Source organism: Betta splendens, chromosome 15 (genome assembly GCF_900634795.4).
Source record: "Betta splendens chromosome 15, fBetSpl5.4, whole genome shotgun sequence".
Classification (NCBI taxonomy): domain Eukaryota; kingdom Metazoa; phylum Chordata; class Actinopteri; order Anabantiformes; family Osphronemidae; genus Betta; species Betta splendens.
Window position 1 is genome coordinate 15,930,926 of NC_040895.2, and position 14,118 is coordinate 15,945,043.

General features: G+C 45.5%; 1 long non-coding RNA gene across 2 annotated transcripts in view; it reads left to right on the top strand.

The window, feature by feature from the left end:
- Window positions 1-14,118, top strand: part of LOC114870740 (uncharacterized) — a 41,328-nt gene that overhangs the window by 6,176 nt on the left and 21,034 nt on the right. For both annotated transcript variants that reach the window (XR_005898701.2, XR_003788417.3), the window contains one exon: window positions 2,732-2,776. This is a non-coding gene — a long non-coding RNA (uncharacterized LOC114870740). The remainder of the gene's footprint in view (window positions 1-2,731; window positions 2,777-14,118) is intronic.

Consider the following 14,118-nt stretch of genomic DNA (forward strand, 5'->3'; position numbering starts at 1 on the left):
GGATGTGAAGTAGGGACGTATCTGTCAGGTCTCTGGAGCTCCTGCACACTGTTCTTCTGTCCTGCTCCACCTCATTGTTGGCAGCATTTACCAGAAGGCCTCTTCTGTCTGCCTTCGTTCTGGGCGTCCAGGTCCGATGCAGTGTTGTAGCACAGGAAACCCTGATAACGCAGAACATCTGACACCGAGGTTTTCTCTTCACATGAAGAAACAGATGAAACCGCTTCTCTGGACTCGCGTCTCAGTCTGTTGCTTATTCCAGATGTTCTGCCCGTGTTGAGCTCAGACTTTAGGCTCATGGTCTGATTGGACACAGTCCAGTTGGACCAGTCACTGACAAACGGTGACACCCGGAACAGATAAAGCTGTAGAACAGGTGGAGAGCAGCGAATTCCACCAGGCTGTGAGGGAAAAGCTATTAAATGACTTGAGCAAAAAACCAAAGCTCCTCCAGATGTTTACCCGTTTGATTATCATGGGACACTTAACACGGTTCATCAAAAGCAGACGTGTGGTTTTCTGTGTTAGACTTAAAACATGTTTTCCCTTTTGAAGTGTTGAAATCAATTTGCATGACTCTTTTTCCGGTTAACATTGTGCAACTGCGTTTTTTTTATCATTTTTGCCGTGTGACCAGGGCTCAGCGCTGTTGTGTAAAAGCAGTGCTTTTGCAAAAGTCAATCAATGTTTTTGGTCACAAATCACACAACTGGTAACTGGTCCCACTGAGGCTTTAATTCCCACACGGACACTAAACATAGACGTGCCTTTCATTTAGACGTGGGGCTGCTGCTCTTGACTCATATGTAGACTCCATCTCCCACAATCCTCCCGCAAGCAGCAGTTTAGCCACGTCAGTCTCTCTCACACACTCAGTTTTTATTCATTTCTTCAGTCCTTGTGGTGAAACCGTATCGCCAGCTTGACTCTGTTTGACATTTTCTTGATAGAGTTGATAAGGTTTCACTTTCTGTGATGGGGCCTGTGTGAGCGGCTGGTGCCCGTCGATGTAATGATGCCGACTCTGTGCATCCTGGTGACATCTGGTTGTAGCGATGGGAGCGTCCGTCGTCCGTGGAGCGGTCCGGTCTCGCTGCAGGCTGAAGGTCCGTCTGTGGGGGTCATGGTGCTGTTCAGAGCTGTACCCTGCTGTTAAATGCTCCCCATTTGAACATTCATGACTTATCCATGTGTTTGTGTGGACTGTCTGAGCGAGCTGCCGTTCATGTACGTCTTGTGGAAAGCGTGCGAACTGCAGAGGAGGACGTGTGCGAATTCCCATGACCGTCCTCCGGAAATGGGGGCTTTCTGTTTCAGGGTGGGAACTCGCTTGTCTCCGTATGTTTATGCTCCAGACGCAGTTCACTCTGTTATATTGTGGATGATTTCAGCTCAGGAGCACGACTGTGATTGTGAAAGTCCCTGAAACGTGGCGAACGCTGCGCTGTAACGTGACACCTGTCTGGAGGCCTGAATATGAGGCAGCGCCGGCCGCGTGCTCGCTCAGCATCAGCCCGTGGTTTGGCTTTCACTTCATCTGTGTCATTGCCTTTAACCTCTGGCACCGCGGCAGCTTCCTAAATGTCACAGAAGGTGCTGGTCAGAGCTGTGGGCGCAGATGCTTCCAATACTTGACTAAGACGTGACACCAAGTGAAACCATTTCCAGTTGAGCCCAAGTGAATTAGAAGAAGTTCTCTTGGGCCGGGCGTCTGTTCGGGTGCAGGGACTCGTTACTCCTGTAATGACTCGCGTGTCAACAGCCTGGGAGCTACGCTCTAATAAAGGTCTGACAACACGTGCTTTCACAATCAGCCTCGTTTCCAGTTTTGATCTCGTTAGTGGCTGAGCTTCGTCGTCCACGACCGATTAGCTGCTTCAGACGCTCCAAAGGCACGAACTCAACTCAGTGATGTCATTCCACCAAGAGGGTGAAAGGCCTTTATTATGAATCAGCAGCCATTATAGGTACAAATAACTAAAGGTAAAAGTGCAAGGAAACAAGTCACAACGAGAATAATCAGAAGTTGTTCATTTGTCCTTCCTGCATGAGAAATAGCATCCATGCATCTGGGGAATGAGAGCTGTTTATTACTGAATGTTTCCCATGACACACACAGTGGGGTCAGTCCACGGGTTGACTTCTCAGGCCCTCGCTCGCTCACTCTCTCGCCCTCTCTCTCTGTCTCTCTCTCTGTCGCTCACACACTCTCTCTCTCTCTCTCTCTCTCTCTCTCTCTGTGTGTAAGCAGTTTAAAGCTGAGAGGGCAAGAAAACCTTCAGCTCAAGCTAGAGTCTTTTTTTGTGCTTGCCTCAGAAGTTGGCCAGTCATTAGTAGAGAGCTGTGACAGAGCGTTGGAGGAAGTGGTGGTTGCTGATGACTCAGCCAAGCCATGCCTTTCATTCTTTCTCTCTCCCGTCTCGGCGCTCTCCTCCCTCTGACATCTGCTTTTCTCTGAACATTCTATTCATTCTCTCTTCTTGCTTTATTTTTTGCCCTTCTTTCATTCTCCCGACCCGTTCTCCTGGTCGAGCTTTGGTTTTCCCAGTTTCTTTGAGTTTCTTTGAGTGACTATGGGTGTGTTTGTGTGTGTGTGTGTGTGTGTGTGTGTGTGTGTTGTGTGTCTGTGACACTCAGCAATGTGAGTGGGAAGACAACTGGCTTCCTCCAAAGTGATTAAAACATTCCTTCTCGTCTCTTTCCTCTGCCCTCTTTCTGTCTCTGCTCTTAGTTTTGAGCCTTCCTGATGAAGAGGAGGATGAAGACTGACGCTCCGGTAAGTTAAAGCAAGCTGGACATCAGCACTGACTGGCACTTAGAGACCATACATTCATCTGTTCTTGGTTAACTGTCATTTTAGATCATCTTTGATCAGCAAATGTTGGCTGCAAATGTTTTCCTGATCTACGACAAATTGTCTTGTGTGAATTGTGAAACCTTCAGTTCAGTTTGTTGCTGTTAATGTCCACAACGCAGTTTCTAAATGCCCGTCGGAATGCGTGATTGTGCTGCATGAGGAGCTGTGTGAAGCAGCAGCGTGAGAGCAGATGATCAGTGAAACAGCGCTGCGTTGTTGGCAGCAGATGTCGTTGTCCATCGGCGTGAGTGCGGCCCGACGGAGTGCGGCCCAACGTGGCCCGATGTTTGGAGCCTCGGGAGCTCGTCGGGCGCCTCCATCGGTGTTTGTACTGAAATGAGTGTTTCGGTGACGCCGGCAGGAGTTTCACAGGCCGCGCTGACGCACGTCGAGCAGAGGCTGTAAACAGCAGGTTGGAGCTGCTCAAACGCTGAGCTACTTTCAGGTTTTGAATCAACAAAGGCTTTTCTGCGTGGGCCCGGAGGCTGCAGCCAGAAACGACGGTGCATGTGAAGAGGTGATGTGTTGCACATGCAGCCCTGCGTAGAATTGCTTTGCAAAATTGACACTCGCAGTTCAAGGCGTTCTGTCCCAAAACGACGCGCTGTATTTAACGCGGCGCCCGTGGAGTCTCACCGGCGCCAAACACGCAGCGTCTGATATCTGCTGAATCAGCAAAAACGCTGACTGGGACCTGTGAGGGTCCGTTTGAAGTGGTGATAATATTACTGGACCATCCACAAAATGGGTGGCCACGTTTCAAGATGACAAACCTCAAAGAAGCAGAGTTTTGATGCTTCGGCTCATTATTAGTGTGACCACTATACTTTGATGCAGGTTGTAATGTGTAATCCACACCCCAATGGTCCAACCCTCATCTAGATCAGGACTAGTCTTAGTCTGAATGTTCAGGCAGCGATGAATCATCTCACAGCTGTTACTTATATGTGTTTGCACCTTTTCCACTTTAAAGTCTTATGATGCTGCATCAGCGGAGCCTAAAGATAGATTAGGCCTAATATGCAGCCACTGTGTGCTCACAGTGATGCTACACACACACACACACACACACACCCCTACGCCGGCCCTGTTCCACCAAGGCTTCCCCCCGTTTACCGTAAATGTGTGTTTTTGTCACCTGTGGGCCTGGATGAAGTGATGCAGTTAGTTTTGGTATCAAGTCCTTGGCCGCGCGTCTCCACCGACGACAGAGCGAGAGCAGTGCAGCGTGGGTAGGCGTGGGAGTACGGGGACAGAGATGACTCAGCTGCCCTGCTGCCGGGTAGCGAAGCACCAAGCTGCCTCACACCCCCGTACCTTTTAAAAATGCTCTCTCTCACGTCGCTTCCATTCACGCCAGAGCCCTGGCTGTCAACAGTCGCCCGACGGCCGTGACAGTGCAGTGAACCATTGACCAGGAACCTGGAAATTCAGTTAAAACTACAGTATAATACGTAGCAGCAACCTCAAATATCCACCTCAGCCTCAACAATCAGAGTCCATCATATGTGAAATGCTACCGTAGGAGACACTGCTTTGTCTCCTGTGCTGCTGTATATTGGACCCAGGGATGAATTTAGTTAATATTCAAATGTCATAAATAATGAAACAAATACCTTCAGCTGTGTAGATATGATGAGCAAAGCCACCCCTTGCTTGAATGATCAGTTTACTTCACAGTCACAGGCACCAATGGCTTTGAGAGAGTCACAGTGTGACAGTTAATTAAATATATGTCGAAGAGAAATCAGTCCAGACATTCATGCTTTTTGTTTGGCTACTATTTTTGTTAAACGCCACAAACAATAATTCTGAATGAATTTGAAATGACGAAGCTTTTGAGCTCGAGTCTGTTGTCAGTAGACCAGGTCATGCAGCATGTTACTGTGATTGGAGCCTAATCCCAGCTCGCTGAGGGTGAAGTGTAGTTGATTTGTTCCTTTAATCCTTTTTCATTTAATGCTTCGTCTGACACAATCTGACGCATTTTGGTTTATTGTAAACTTCCCAAACACAGCATCAAATCTCTGCCTGTTTTCAAGCTGTTTGTCATTACGAGTCCTGTATTTGTCAGACTAACTGAATTTGGCTGCATCTTCCCTTGAATTAAAGTAATTATTTTTATTATTGACATCTTAATGTACAAGATTCAGGGTTTCAGATCTTGAATTGGAGACAGATGAGCTCAATCCGTTACCAAATCTGCCTTCTCCATATGAAGCGAGGCCTGACTTTTACCGCAGGAGCTGTGACTTGGCCGGCGCTCATATTAGACACGTCAAATTGCTGCAGCAGCATTAAAATTCATTTTCCAGCTGGGCTGAGAGAAATGTATTTATATATGTGAAGGCTTGCGTTCACGAGATAAGAGCAGCAACAGAAGAAGTGAGACCTCGCTATGTGTCATCCCGAGAGTTAAAGCAGAAACGAGAGGGCGCAGAATGACTCTGCAGCGCGTCTCCCTCGAGGTATCCAGCGCTCACCGAGGCCGCGCTGCTTTACATTCTTAGCCAAATATTCCTCTGCAGATGTGGCATCTAAACCAAAACACGGGCAGATGACGGCACGCTTTGAAGCCAGGCTCCGGGGATAATGTACAGTCTGACTGACCATGGAGCCCTGGTGCTGAATCCAACATGGCGGCTCATTTAAAATGGTCTCATTTGAATCAAAAATACGTCAATGTTCTAGGTTGACAAAGCAAAGTCCACTTGATCTGTGCACATGAGCCTTTCCTTGTAATAGCCAGTCCTCATCAGCAGGTGGAGCGCTTCACCTTACGTATTCAAAGTATCCATATGCTCACAACAGGGACAAGGATTGGGCCTGAAAAGTTCATTCTGAAGATCGGACATTGACATAATGATTTTTTTTATCTTTTTATCATAAAGTCCATTCAGAAGCTTAATTACAGGAAAGAGATGTTATTTACTTCTCCTTCAGCTAGTGAATGAAGTTTGTTCATTTTGTCTGAATAGTGAAAACCCACTAGTAGAAGTAGTAGTAGTAGTAGTAGTAGTAGCAGTAGTATCCTCACCTAAGTAAAAGCATTAAGTACCCGTGTGTTCTCTACTTCAGGGTGTTTGCTGCACTGTTAAACTGGGCCTCATCAGAAACGAGCCGAGCGTGTGGTGTTTTCATGCTGTCGGGTGCTTTACTGTAAATCCTGCGCTGCACGGAGAAAAACACGCCGCATTAAAACACAGTGAGAAAAACAAGTGGAGGGGACTGAAACGGGGCCAGAGGCGTCTGCCTGCAGCTCGTCAGCGGCGGCGGCGGCGGCGAATACGCTTGAAAACCCGTCACGCTGTCCTTCAACGGCCTCGCGTCGTCCGGATCCGTGACCCAGTCATTTCGCTCATAGGGAGACGCTACAAATGACCTTCATTGGACTTGAACTCAAATAAGCTCCGATCTCAACCGCCTGCTGTTATATATGAGCATGAGTTTGCTAACAAGCTGGTTCACGTGCACCAACGCCACGGCCTCGGCTGCGCTGCGTCCCTGAATGACGGTACGAACCTTCAGCACTTCAGAGATGCGTCTGCAGCCTCTCGTGAGTCACACGTCGGCTCAGTGATCAATAAATGTCAGCGCCGAGTATCCTGTGAGGGTGAAAACGGTAGTAGGTCACTACTCGGTGGGCGTGCGTGGGCGTGTGTGCTCTGTTGCGCCTTCACTCACGCTCCGAGATACAGTAAATGACTCAGACGTCACCGCTCGCCGCTCAGCCTCACTTTTCACAAGCTCGTATTCTACGGTTGCGCTTTCTCATTCGTTGGCTTAAACTCCCAGGTGAGAATGACTAAGGCTCCCGGGTCGGCGCTTTGTGAAATATGGAGGTCATGGGGTTCAAGTATGTGTAAGTGTGTGTCAAACTAGAACCTGGGTCTGTGCTGATGGACCGTCAGTGACTGTCAGCCTCTAGTGGCCTCTGTGCAGCATTTAGCCGCTTCACAGAATTAAAGTGAATCCACGCGTTTGTTCCGTTTGGAGCCTATTGATTCCACACAGCAGGAGACACCGTACAATAACAAGGATATTTGAAATCTGCATCCAAATGGATCAACAAGGTGAACAATTAGAGCCTCGAGGATGAATCTATTCATTGTTAAATACAACTGTTATAATAATAATAATAGCAATCATCCAGGTTCTTTAGTGAAGATTATGTAGACAATAAAAAAAAATAGATTCTGCTTTTCATGATTGTTTATTAACACAAGATATTTTAATGCATTCATGTTCCAATTAATTCATAGTTGTTGAGGTTTTAACCATTAATCTTATGTACATTTTTTATATATGCACATAGAAATAATTGATATTACATCTGACTCATCACTACTCATAGTAATGAGTGAGATTCTGCCTCATTCGTGGCAGAAACTCACAGTAGCCTCATTTCTTTGCTGCTTCTAGAAACTCTCATTTTCCACACAGGCCCAAACAACAAAAACAATAACTTTTGCATCGTCCTCCACTTCTCACCACGCGGTTTCAGCTCCGGCTCAGGCTGCACCTCGTCTGCCTGTGAGCTGACTGTTCTTCTTTGTAGTCCACTGCTCCTGGGTGACGGAGGTGTCTTCATTCTGGGAATCATTAGCAGAAACAATTCCACCTGTAACAGGATACTAATCATCTGTACCATGAAAGCATTTGTTTAGGGAAACACTGGTTGCATAAGCAGGTCCGGTCAGACGGCAGCGGGTGCTCCTTCAACACCTGAGCAGGCGGCACATTATGATTATGGACTTTTCAGTTAGAAGAATTGGCTGGACTGTGTCTGGAATGGAACCGGCTCCAATTAGTGATGTCAGATATAACCTTTCTTTGTAGTCATGATAAAAAGCAACCTAAATGCCAAGTTATGAAGTCACTCTTTCATATCACTGCATAGTGATGAAGGAAACGGCCTGTGTTCACGCCATCGCTGCATTAATGCATCACGTGGGCGGCGTTCACGGGGGGCGGTTCTCGCTGTGTGGGTGTTTAGGGCGAGGTCACGATGCTTAAACATCAGCGTGTGTTCCTCCTTGACGCAGAAAGAGACTTAAAGTGATACAGACGTAGAGGTAGTTTGAGGTTGTTTCCACTAGAGGGCGGTGTCTCCTCACAGAAAACAACAGGGCCCCCATCAGCTTCCTTTTTAGACAAATACCTGCGTCTAAAATACTTTACACACAGGTTAAAACGTTATTATTCTTTTCCATCATATATATCGTCTTTATAAACAGCGCTCAGCCACTAGAAACCTATTTGGAACATTAATATGTCCCCTGTTTTACAGTTCATGTACTAATTTTATGTAAAAAGAATAACATTTTATATAAATCCTAAAAAAAAGATATAATTACAGGACGTCCAGCTGTCACGTGGCGCTGAGTATTTCATTTAAAAGCTGTTTGTGTGTGTTTGTTCTCCTCTTCAAAAACAGAACTGCCTCCTGTGCTTTTACCAAATGTTGCATTTTTCTAATTTCCTTTTTCTTTTTAAAAACCGTTTTAATTTAGTAAAATAATGCGCATTAAGTCGCAAAACCTATTAAAAAATCTCCGCATGTCAGATATTTTTTCAGATGTTCAGATCTGTTTTTAGAATTTTCGTATTTTCGGCCACCTCGTCGTTTTTTCTTTCAAGGTTTTTCTGTGAATCACGGGTTGCTGTTAATTTGAACCGAAGTGAAAACACGCGGGAGGCATTTGTAACGTGTACATGAACAATGCAGTGACGTTAAAAATAAAAATCTGTGACGTTGTAATAGCGTGACGTCGCCATTTCTGGCAATTTTTTGCAAAAAGACCAAAGCGTACATTAAATTGCTTTATACTAATTAGCAGCTTAAAGTTTGTGAATTGTTTGATTTCCCGCAGCTTCAGAAAATTACCCTGTGTTTGAGCAGCAGGAAAATCCACAGCTCTGCTCCGTGGTTCGCTTCCCACTGGGATGTTTTAATGACAGGTGTCTAAAGAGCCTGAAAAACAATAGAAACAATATTCAGACGCTGAACCGAGACACAAAACACTCGTTTAAACGGAACGAAAAATTATTACGATGATGCACAAAAGCCGACATTTGACCAGTGTTTGTGTGTGTTTGTGTGTCTGTGTCCACGTTCATGCCGCCGGACGCGCCGTGCGCTTTATCGCCGGCTCCCGTTAATTATTTATTTCCCATAATATTGTTTTTGGCGAATCGGAAATGTAAAGAATAAAACTCGGCGCTAGTTCGTTTTGTGGTTATTAAATAACAAAACCAGCCGTTTCTTCGGGCTCCGCTGCGCGTTTTAATAACAGAAGTCCCGATTGTTCAATAAGGAGATTATTCATACTTGCAGAAACGTCTTGTGTCGTTTTGAGTAAATAACAACTTCCACTGCGTCTTGTGAAAAATGTGTTTTTTGACATTGTTAACAAGTGATCACCGAGTAAACAACAAAAACAACAAGAACAGATAATCAAAATGTCACGGCCTGATAAACTTCCTGTGTGATGAGAAGGCAGACATTTGACATTTTGGGTTTGTTTTTCCTTCACACACACGTGCACACACACCCACACATATATACATACACGCACGCAAAATTAATGTGTCATATCTAAAAATGAAAAAAAAAAATGTTTTCAGTGTGGCGTGTATCTGCGCGTTTTTAATACGATACAATTATTGCTTGTTAAATTATAATTACGTTTATGGTATCATCACTTTATTTTATGTTTAATTGTGTATTTCCAATAATCTGTTGGTCAGATTTAGCTCCTATAATTATTATTTCAATGTAAACCTCGTATTGCAAGCTAAATTTAATTGTCAGAGAATAGTCGGAATCATTTGACTAAATGGCCTCTTTGTAAATGTGACAGCAACGTCCCAAAACGCATCTAAACAAGCTGTTACTGAAATCCGTTTGAATTTCATTTTCTTTGAACTTTGAATATATAAAGTTTCACATCTTTCTTCTTGTGTGAGTGTGTTTGTGTGTTTCTGAGTCACCTGCGGTCGTGAGGGAGATAATATTCACCCCACTGGTGTCTCTCACTTTAAGTCAGCGTAAAATGGATATTAAATATGCTAAGGGTTGAATGCACATGGGTGGGTAATCTTTTATCTACGGGGCCGGGTATTTATTTAAAGTCCCATTGTGAGCTTCCATGAGAGACGGGCTATTCAAAAATATAGAGTAACGCAGTAGTGGAAAATAAAAGTGGGTGGACTTCAAAGTCAAAACAACAAACTGAAAGAAAAGCCTGTCTAATAAAATCCTACATTTATTTTCTTGCTAGGTGACAAGAGGCACCTCATGAAATAAAAACCTACTTTAGGCACAAAAATAAAATGTAGTCCATCTTGGTAACATTGTTTTCTTTAAAAGTTAATATTAAAATGTGAAGTAAAAGGATTTATTGCTAAGAATATGATCCTAATCCCAGGTATTCAGTCTGTGGCTGTGTGTTGATGTTTATTTATTATCTTAAATCTCAGGCTACTGTACGTTAGAGAGAAAGTGTCAAATGTTGGTTATTATGTCTGTGTAGGTGTCCTTTTCATGACAAACGTGAGTATTCAGCTGCTGCTCAGGTTGACGTGTGCAGCATCAGTGAGGCCGTTCTGAGCTCCATGTGCTGATTCAAGCTGAGTCTAAACATCTCCTTCAACATGGAGAACGAAATCTAGAAGTACACACAATATTTGACCCCGTGGGCTTTGTTGATACACGTGGAGCTCATCTTTAACAGCTCCACTGCAACTAATACATTTCTCTGGTTGATTTTTCTCCTTGCTTTTAAATAATCTGATCTTAGATGAACATCAAGGGAAACGTGTTAGAAAATGTAGTACTTTTACGCAAATGCTTTTAATAAACATGCGGTGAGCAACACCTACTGCGAACCCCCCCTGAAGATCTCGGCCTCAGATGCTCAGTTTAGTTTACTGTGGGAGGTAAAATTACTGTAGTGCAGGTGAGGGTTGAATTAGGGCTGAGGTTTCTGGACGTGGGCATCTCTGAACATGAGCACTTGTTTCAGAGTGCACCACCCGCACTTAGTCATTTTATTTTGAAAATCCTTTCTGCTGTAAGGTTGTGAAGGTTATATTTAAGTTGAAAGTCATGCTGTCAACAGAACAGATCAACTAAAATAGTTGGATTTGTCTAGCAAAAGTATTGACCAATGAAATACACATGAGGATTTTTTTGTGGTAGAACCTAAAGAGTAACTCTTGGATTGATCACCTCCTGTTCAGCCTGTAAGTCACGCTTCATAACACACACAGAACAATATGCACAGGACACAAAAGCAAATTTTATCATTAACACCAGCAAGAGTTGGAAAATGAAAGTGTGTCCTTCTGCGGAAAATGACACGAGCAGCACGTGAAGCCTCAGGACTCGGCTCCTAAACGTGTGTTAGCATTAGCGTAGCATCTGAAGGAAGTGGGTCAAACATGAGGAGCAGCACTGAGCTGCTGTGTCTGGTGTAAATGCTGGCACGCAGCGCTTACTGTATGTACAGCCACCATGGCAGGCGCTGTTGGATCAACCGGCATCAGAGGCACACGGCGTCCTGACACACACACACACACACACACACACACACACACACACACACACACACACACACACACACACACACACACACACACACACACACACACACACACCGTGCCCTGGAGCAGCCGAGTCACCCCGACGTGTGGGAGTGGGAGCTGGAGAGGCCGCGGCGGCGCCCACACCCGCGTCCACCCACGCACTCGGGCACCTTGACCTGCTGCCACATGACACCTGCAGCTATTTACTTATCAAATGAACCTTTTTATTTTTTCTAATTTATTTCACGTGAGCGGAGTTGTCACAGAACATGACGAGGCCTAATAAGCACCTGCAGAGACCGATGCTGTTACCAACCACAAGAAGCATGAAGCGAAAGCTCTGATTATTTTAGTCCTTTATGTCCAGCCAATGATTTCCATTTCATTTCAAACCCATTGGAAATTAATTACGTGTATGATCATTATACATTTTTTTAAAATACTGAATAACTTGATGCAGCTGAGTTCCGGCAGCTTTTCCTCTCTTTGGCCTTTCTTGATATTTCCAGTGACTAAATATTGACTCGTCCATTAGCCTGACAGCGAACCCGCTTCTGCCTCGCTGGTTCATTCCAGTGGTTTGCGTATCGTCCACCGTGACCCCGGGTGACTCACGGGTCCGGCTCTCGTTCAGCTTCAGGCAGATGTTTGTGGTCGACCAGCATTTACTCGCTCACCATCTGACCAGCAGAGGTCCAGCTGTTCCCGTCGCCATGGTGACCGATGCAGCACTCGCATCCTTGTATCAGCAGTGAGTGCTTCCAGAATAGAATTCCTCGTAGCACGGAGCAAGTTGAATCCACAGACCTTCATGTCATGTAAATTGAATAATTGGATGAAATCCTGTTTTATTCGGTTATTTCTGAGCTGAGTTCAGTCCATCCACAGATGCGGCGCTGACGTGATCTGTGTCAGTCCCTGCAGAGTGCAGTTAACCACCTGGCTGAGCTGTTCTGTCACAAATGTCACTTTCTCTCTGCAGGTTGATGCACTTCCTGACGTTCCACGCGCGCTCAGCCTGGCATTTACAGCAGACGAGTGTGACCTTTGAACGTTGACATTAAGAGAGAGAGAGAGAAAAAAAACCTCATTTGAATCTTGCACACAGCTGTAAATAGCAGGTACATCACCCTGTTACTGGGTCTAAAAATATGCAGTTTTGCAAACAAAAGAAATGGTGTTGGAGTGTGCGACTCCACCCTGCGCACAACGAGCCCCATGTTTGAGCTGCGTCCTGGACAATAAACCCATCAGAACCGTTTGGTTGATGTAGAGAAAAAGAACCTGTGTTGTTTATTTCTAAATGATTAGACCTTTGGCTTATTGGCAGGCAAACATAATTCAATAAATAAATACATGCACTAATTATAACAGTCAAACATGACTTAATATTTAAAAACTAGGATCCAGCTACTTTGCCATCCACATTATCAGCCACAGTATTTAATGAATATATAGTGAAAAATAAAAAAGGGCTGAATTCAAAGTGTTGAGAGTTCAGGTGAGAGGAGTGTGTGGGTTGGATGTGCTCCACAGATGGCAGAGAAACACACACACACACACACACACACACACACACACACACTTAAATGTCAGTATGCAGCAATACCGTTCTCTCCTTGAATAGTAAGGCAAGGCCTGAAAGCCACAAACCTTTCTCAGTTTTGTTTTTCAGAAGCTGGCAAAAGAAAAAAAAAGCACTTGTTTCACCTTGAAGCTGCGTGAATATGGCTCGTTTTGAGCCAACATTCGTATTCTTGGAACACAGATCTTCACCGCTGATCGTCGCCTTATTCGTCAGACGCCGCTTGTGACTGATTTCTCGCAGGCCGTCGGTTCCTGGCGGCCGGTCGCGAGGCAGATCCGCTAATTTCAGGCCCAGCGATCATGTGCCGCCCTCTTATCTGATCCGCGCCTCATTGATCTGGAGCTGTGTCACTGTCAAAGCAGAGCTCTGAGTCATCGCCCTCGGGTGGACTTTCCCGTGGTTTTCTATCATTCATCAAACGCGTCTGACAGCTCGCGTCTGGGTTCTGGAGCAGACGGGCTCTGTGTGGAGCTGTTAGCCTGTTCTGACCCGGCCCGCTCTGCTGTCTGTGCTGGTGTCGGCAAACTCGGAGCGGTCCGTTGGCTGCTCAGCAAATCCTCCCGAGGAGCGTGTGCCGTGGGTCTGCCTTTACCCGTTTGATTGACAGCTGACCCTCCAGGACGTCTGCAGACACACCTCAGTCCATGCGTTGGATCCCATTATCCCACCAGCATGAAACGGGCCAAACGGGGCTTGTGGGCTTTTCAGAACGTTTAGGACTAGGGCGTCGCCTGATTGGGGAGATGCCCCCCCCCCCCGGTCATCGCATTGGAAAAAAGCACTTCTTCAAAAGCGAGCACAGTGTGTTGCAAACGGCTTTTCCTCTGTGGGGAAATACGATATGGGTTATAAAGCAGTCGCATGTTCTGGTTGCTGCTGAGAAAACAGAGGACGGCCTCTGCAGTGTCTGGTTGCTGAGGAAAAACATCTGGTTTGCTGGACACGTCACCGTCTGATCAGTAAACTGTTGTTTGCTTGTGTGTGTGTGTGTGTGTGTGTGTGTGTGTGTGTGTGTGTGTGTGTGTGAGACCTCTCCCACTCGTGGTTGTCTTGTCTTCCAGACTGTAGGTGGCCAACAGTCTTT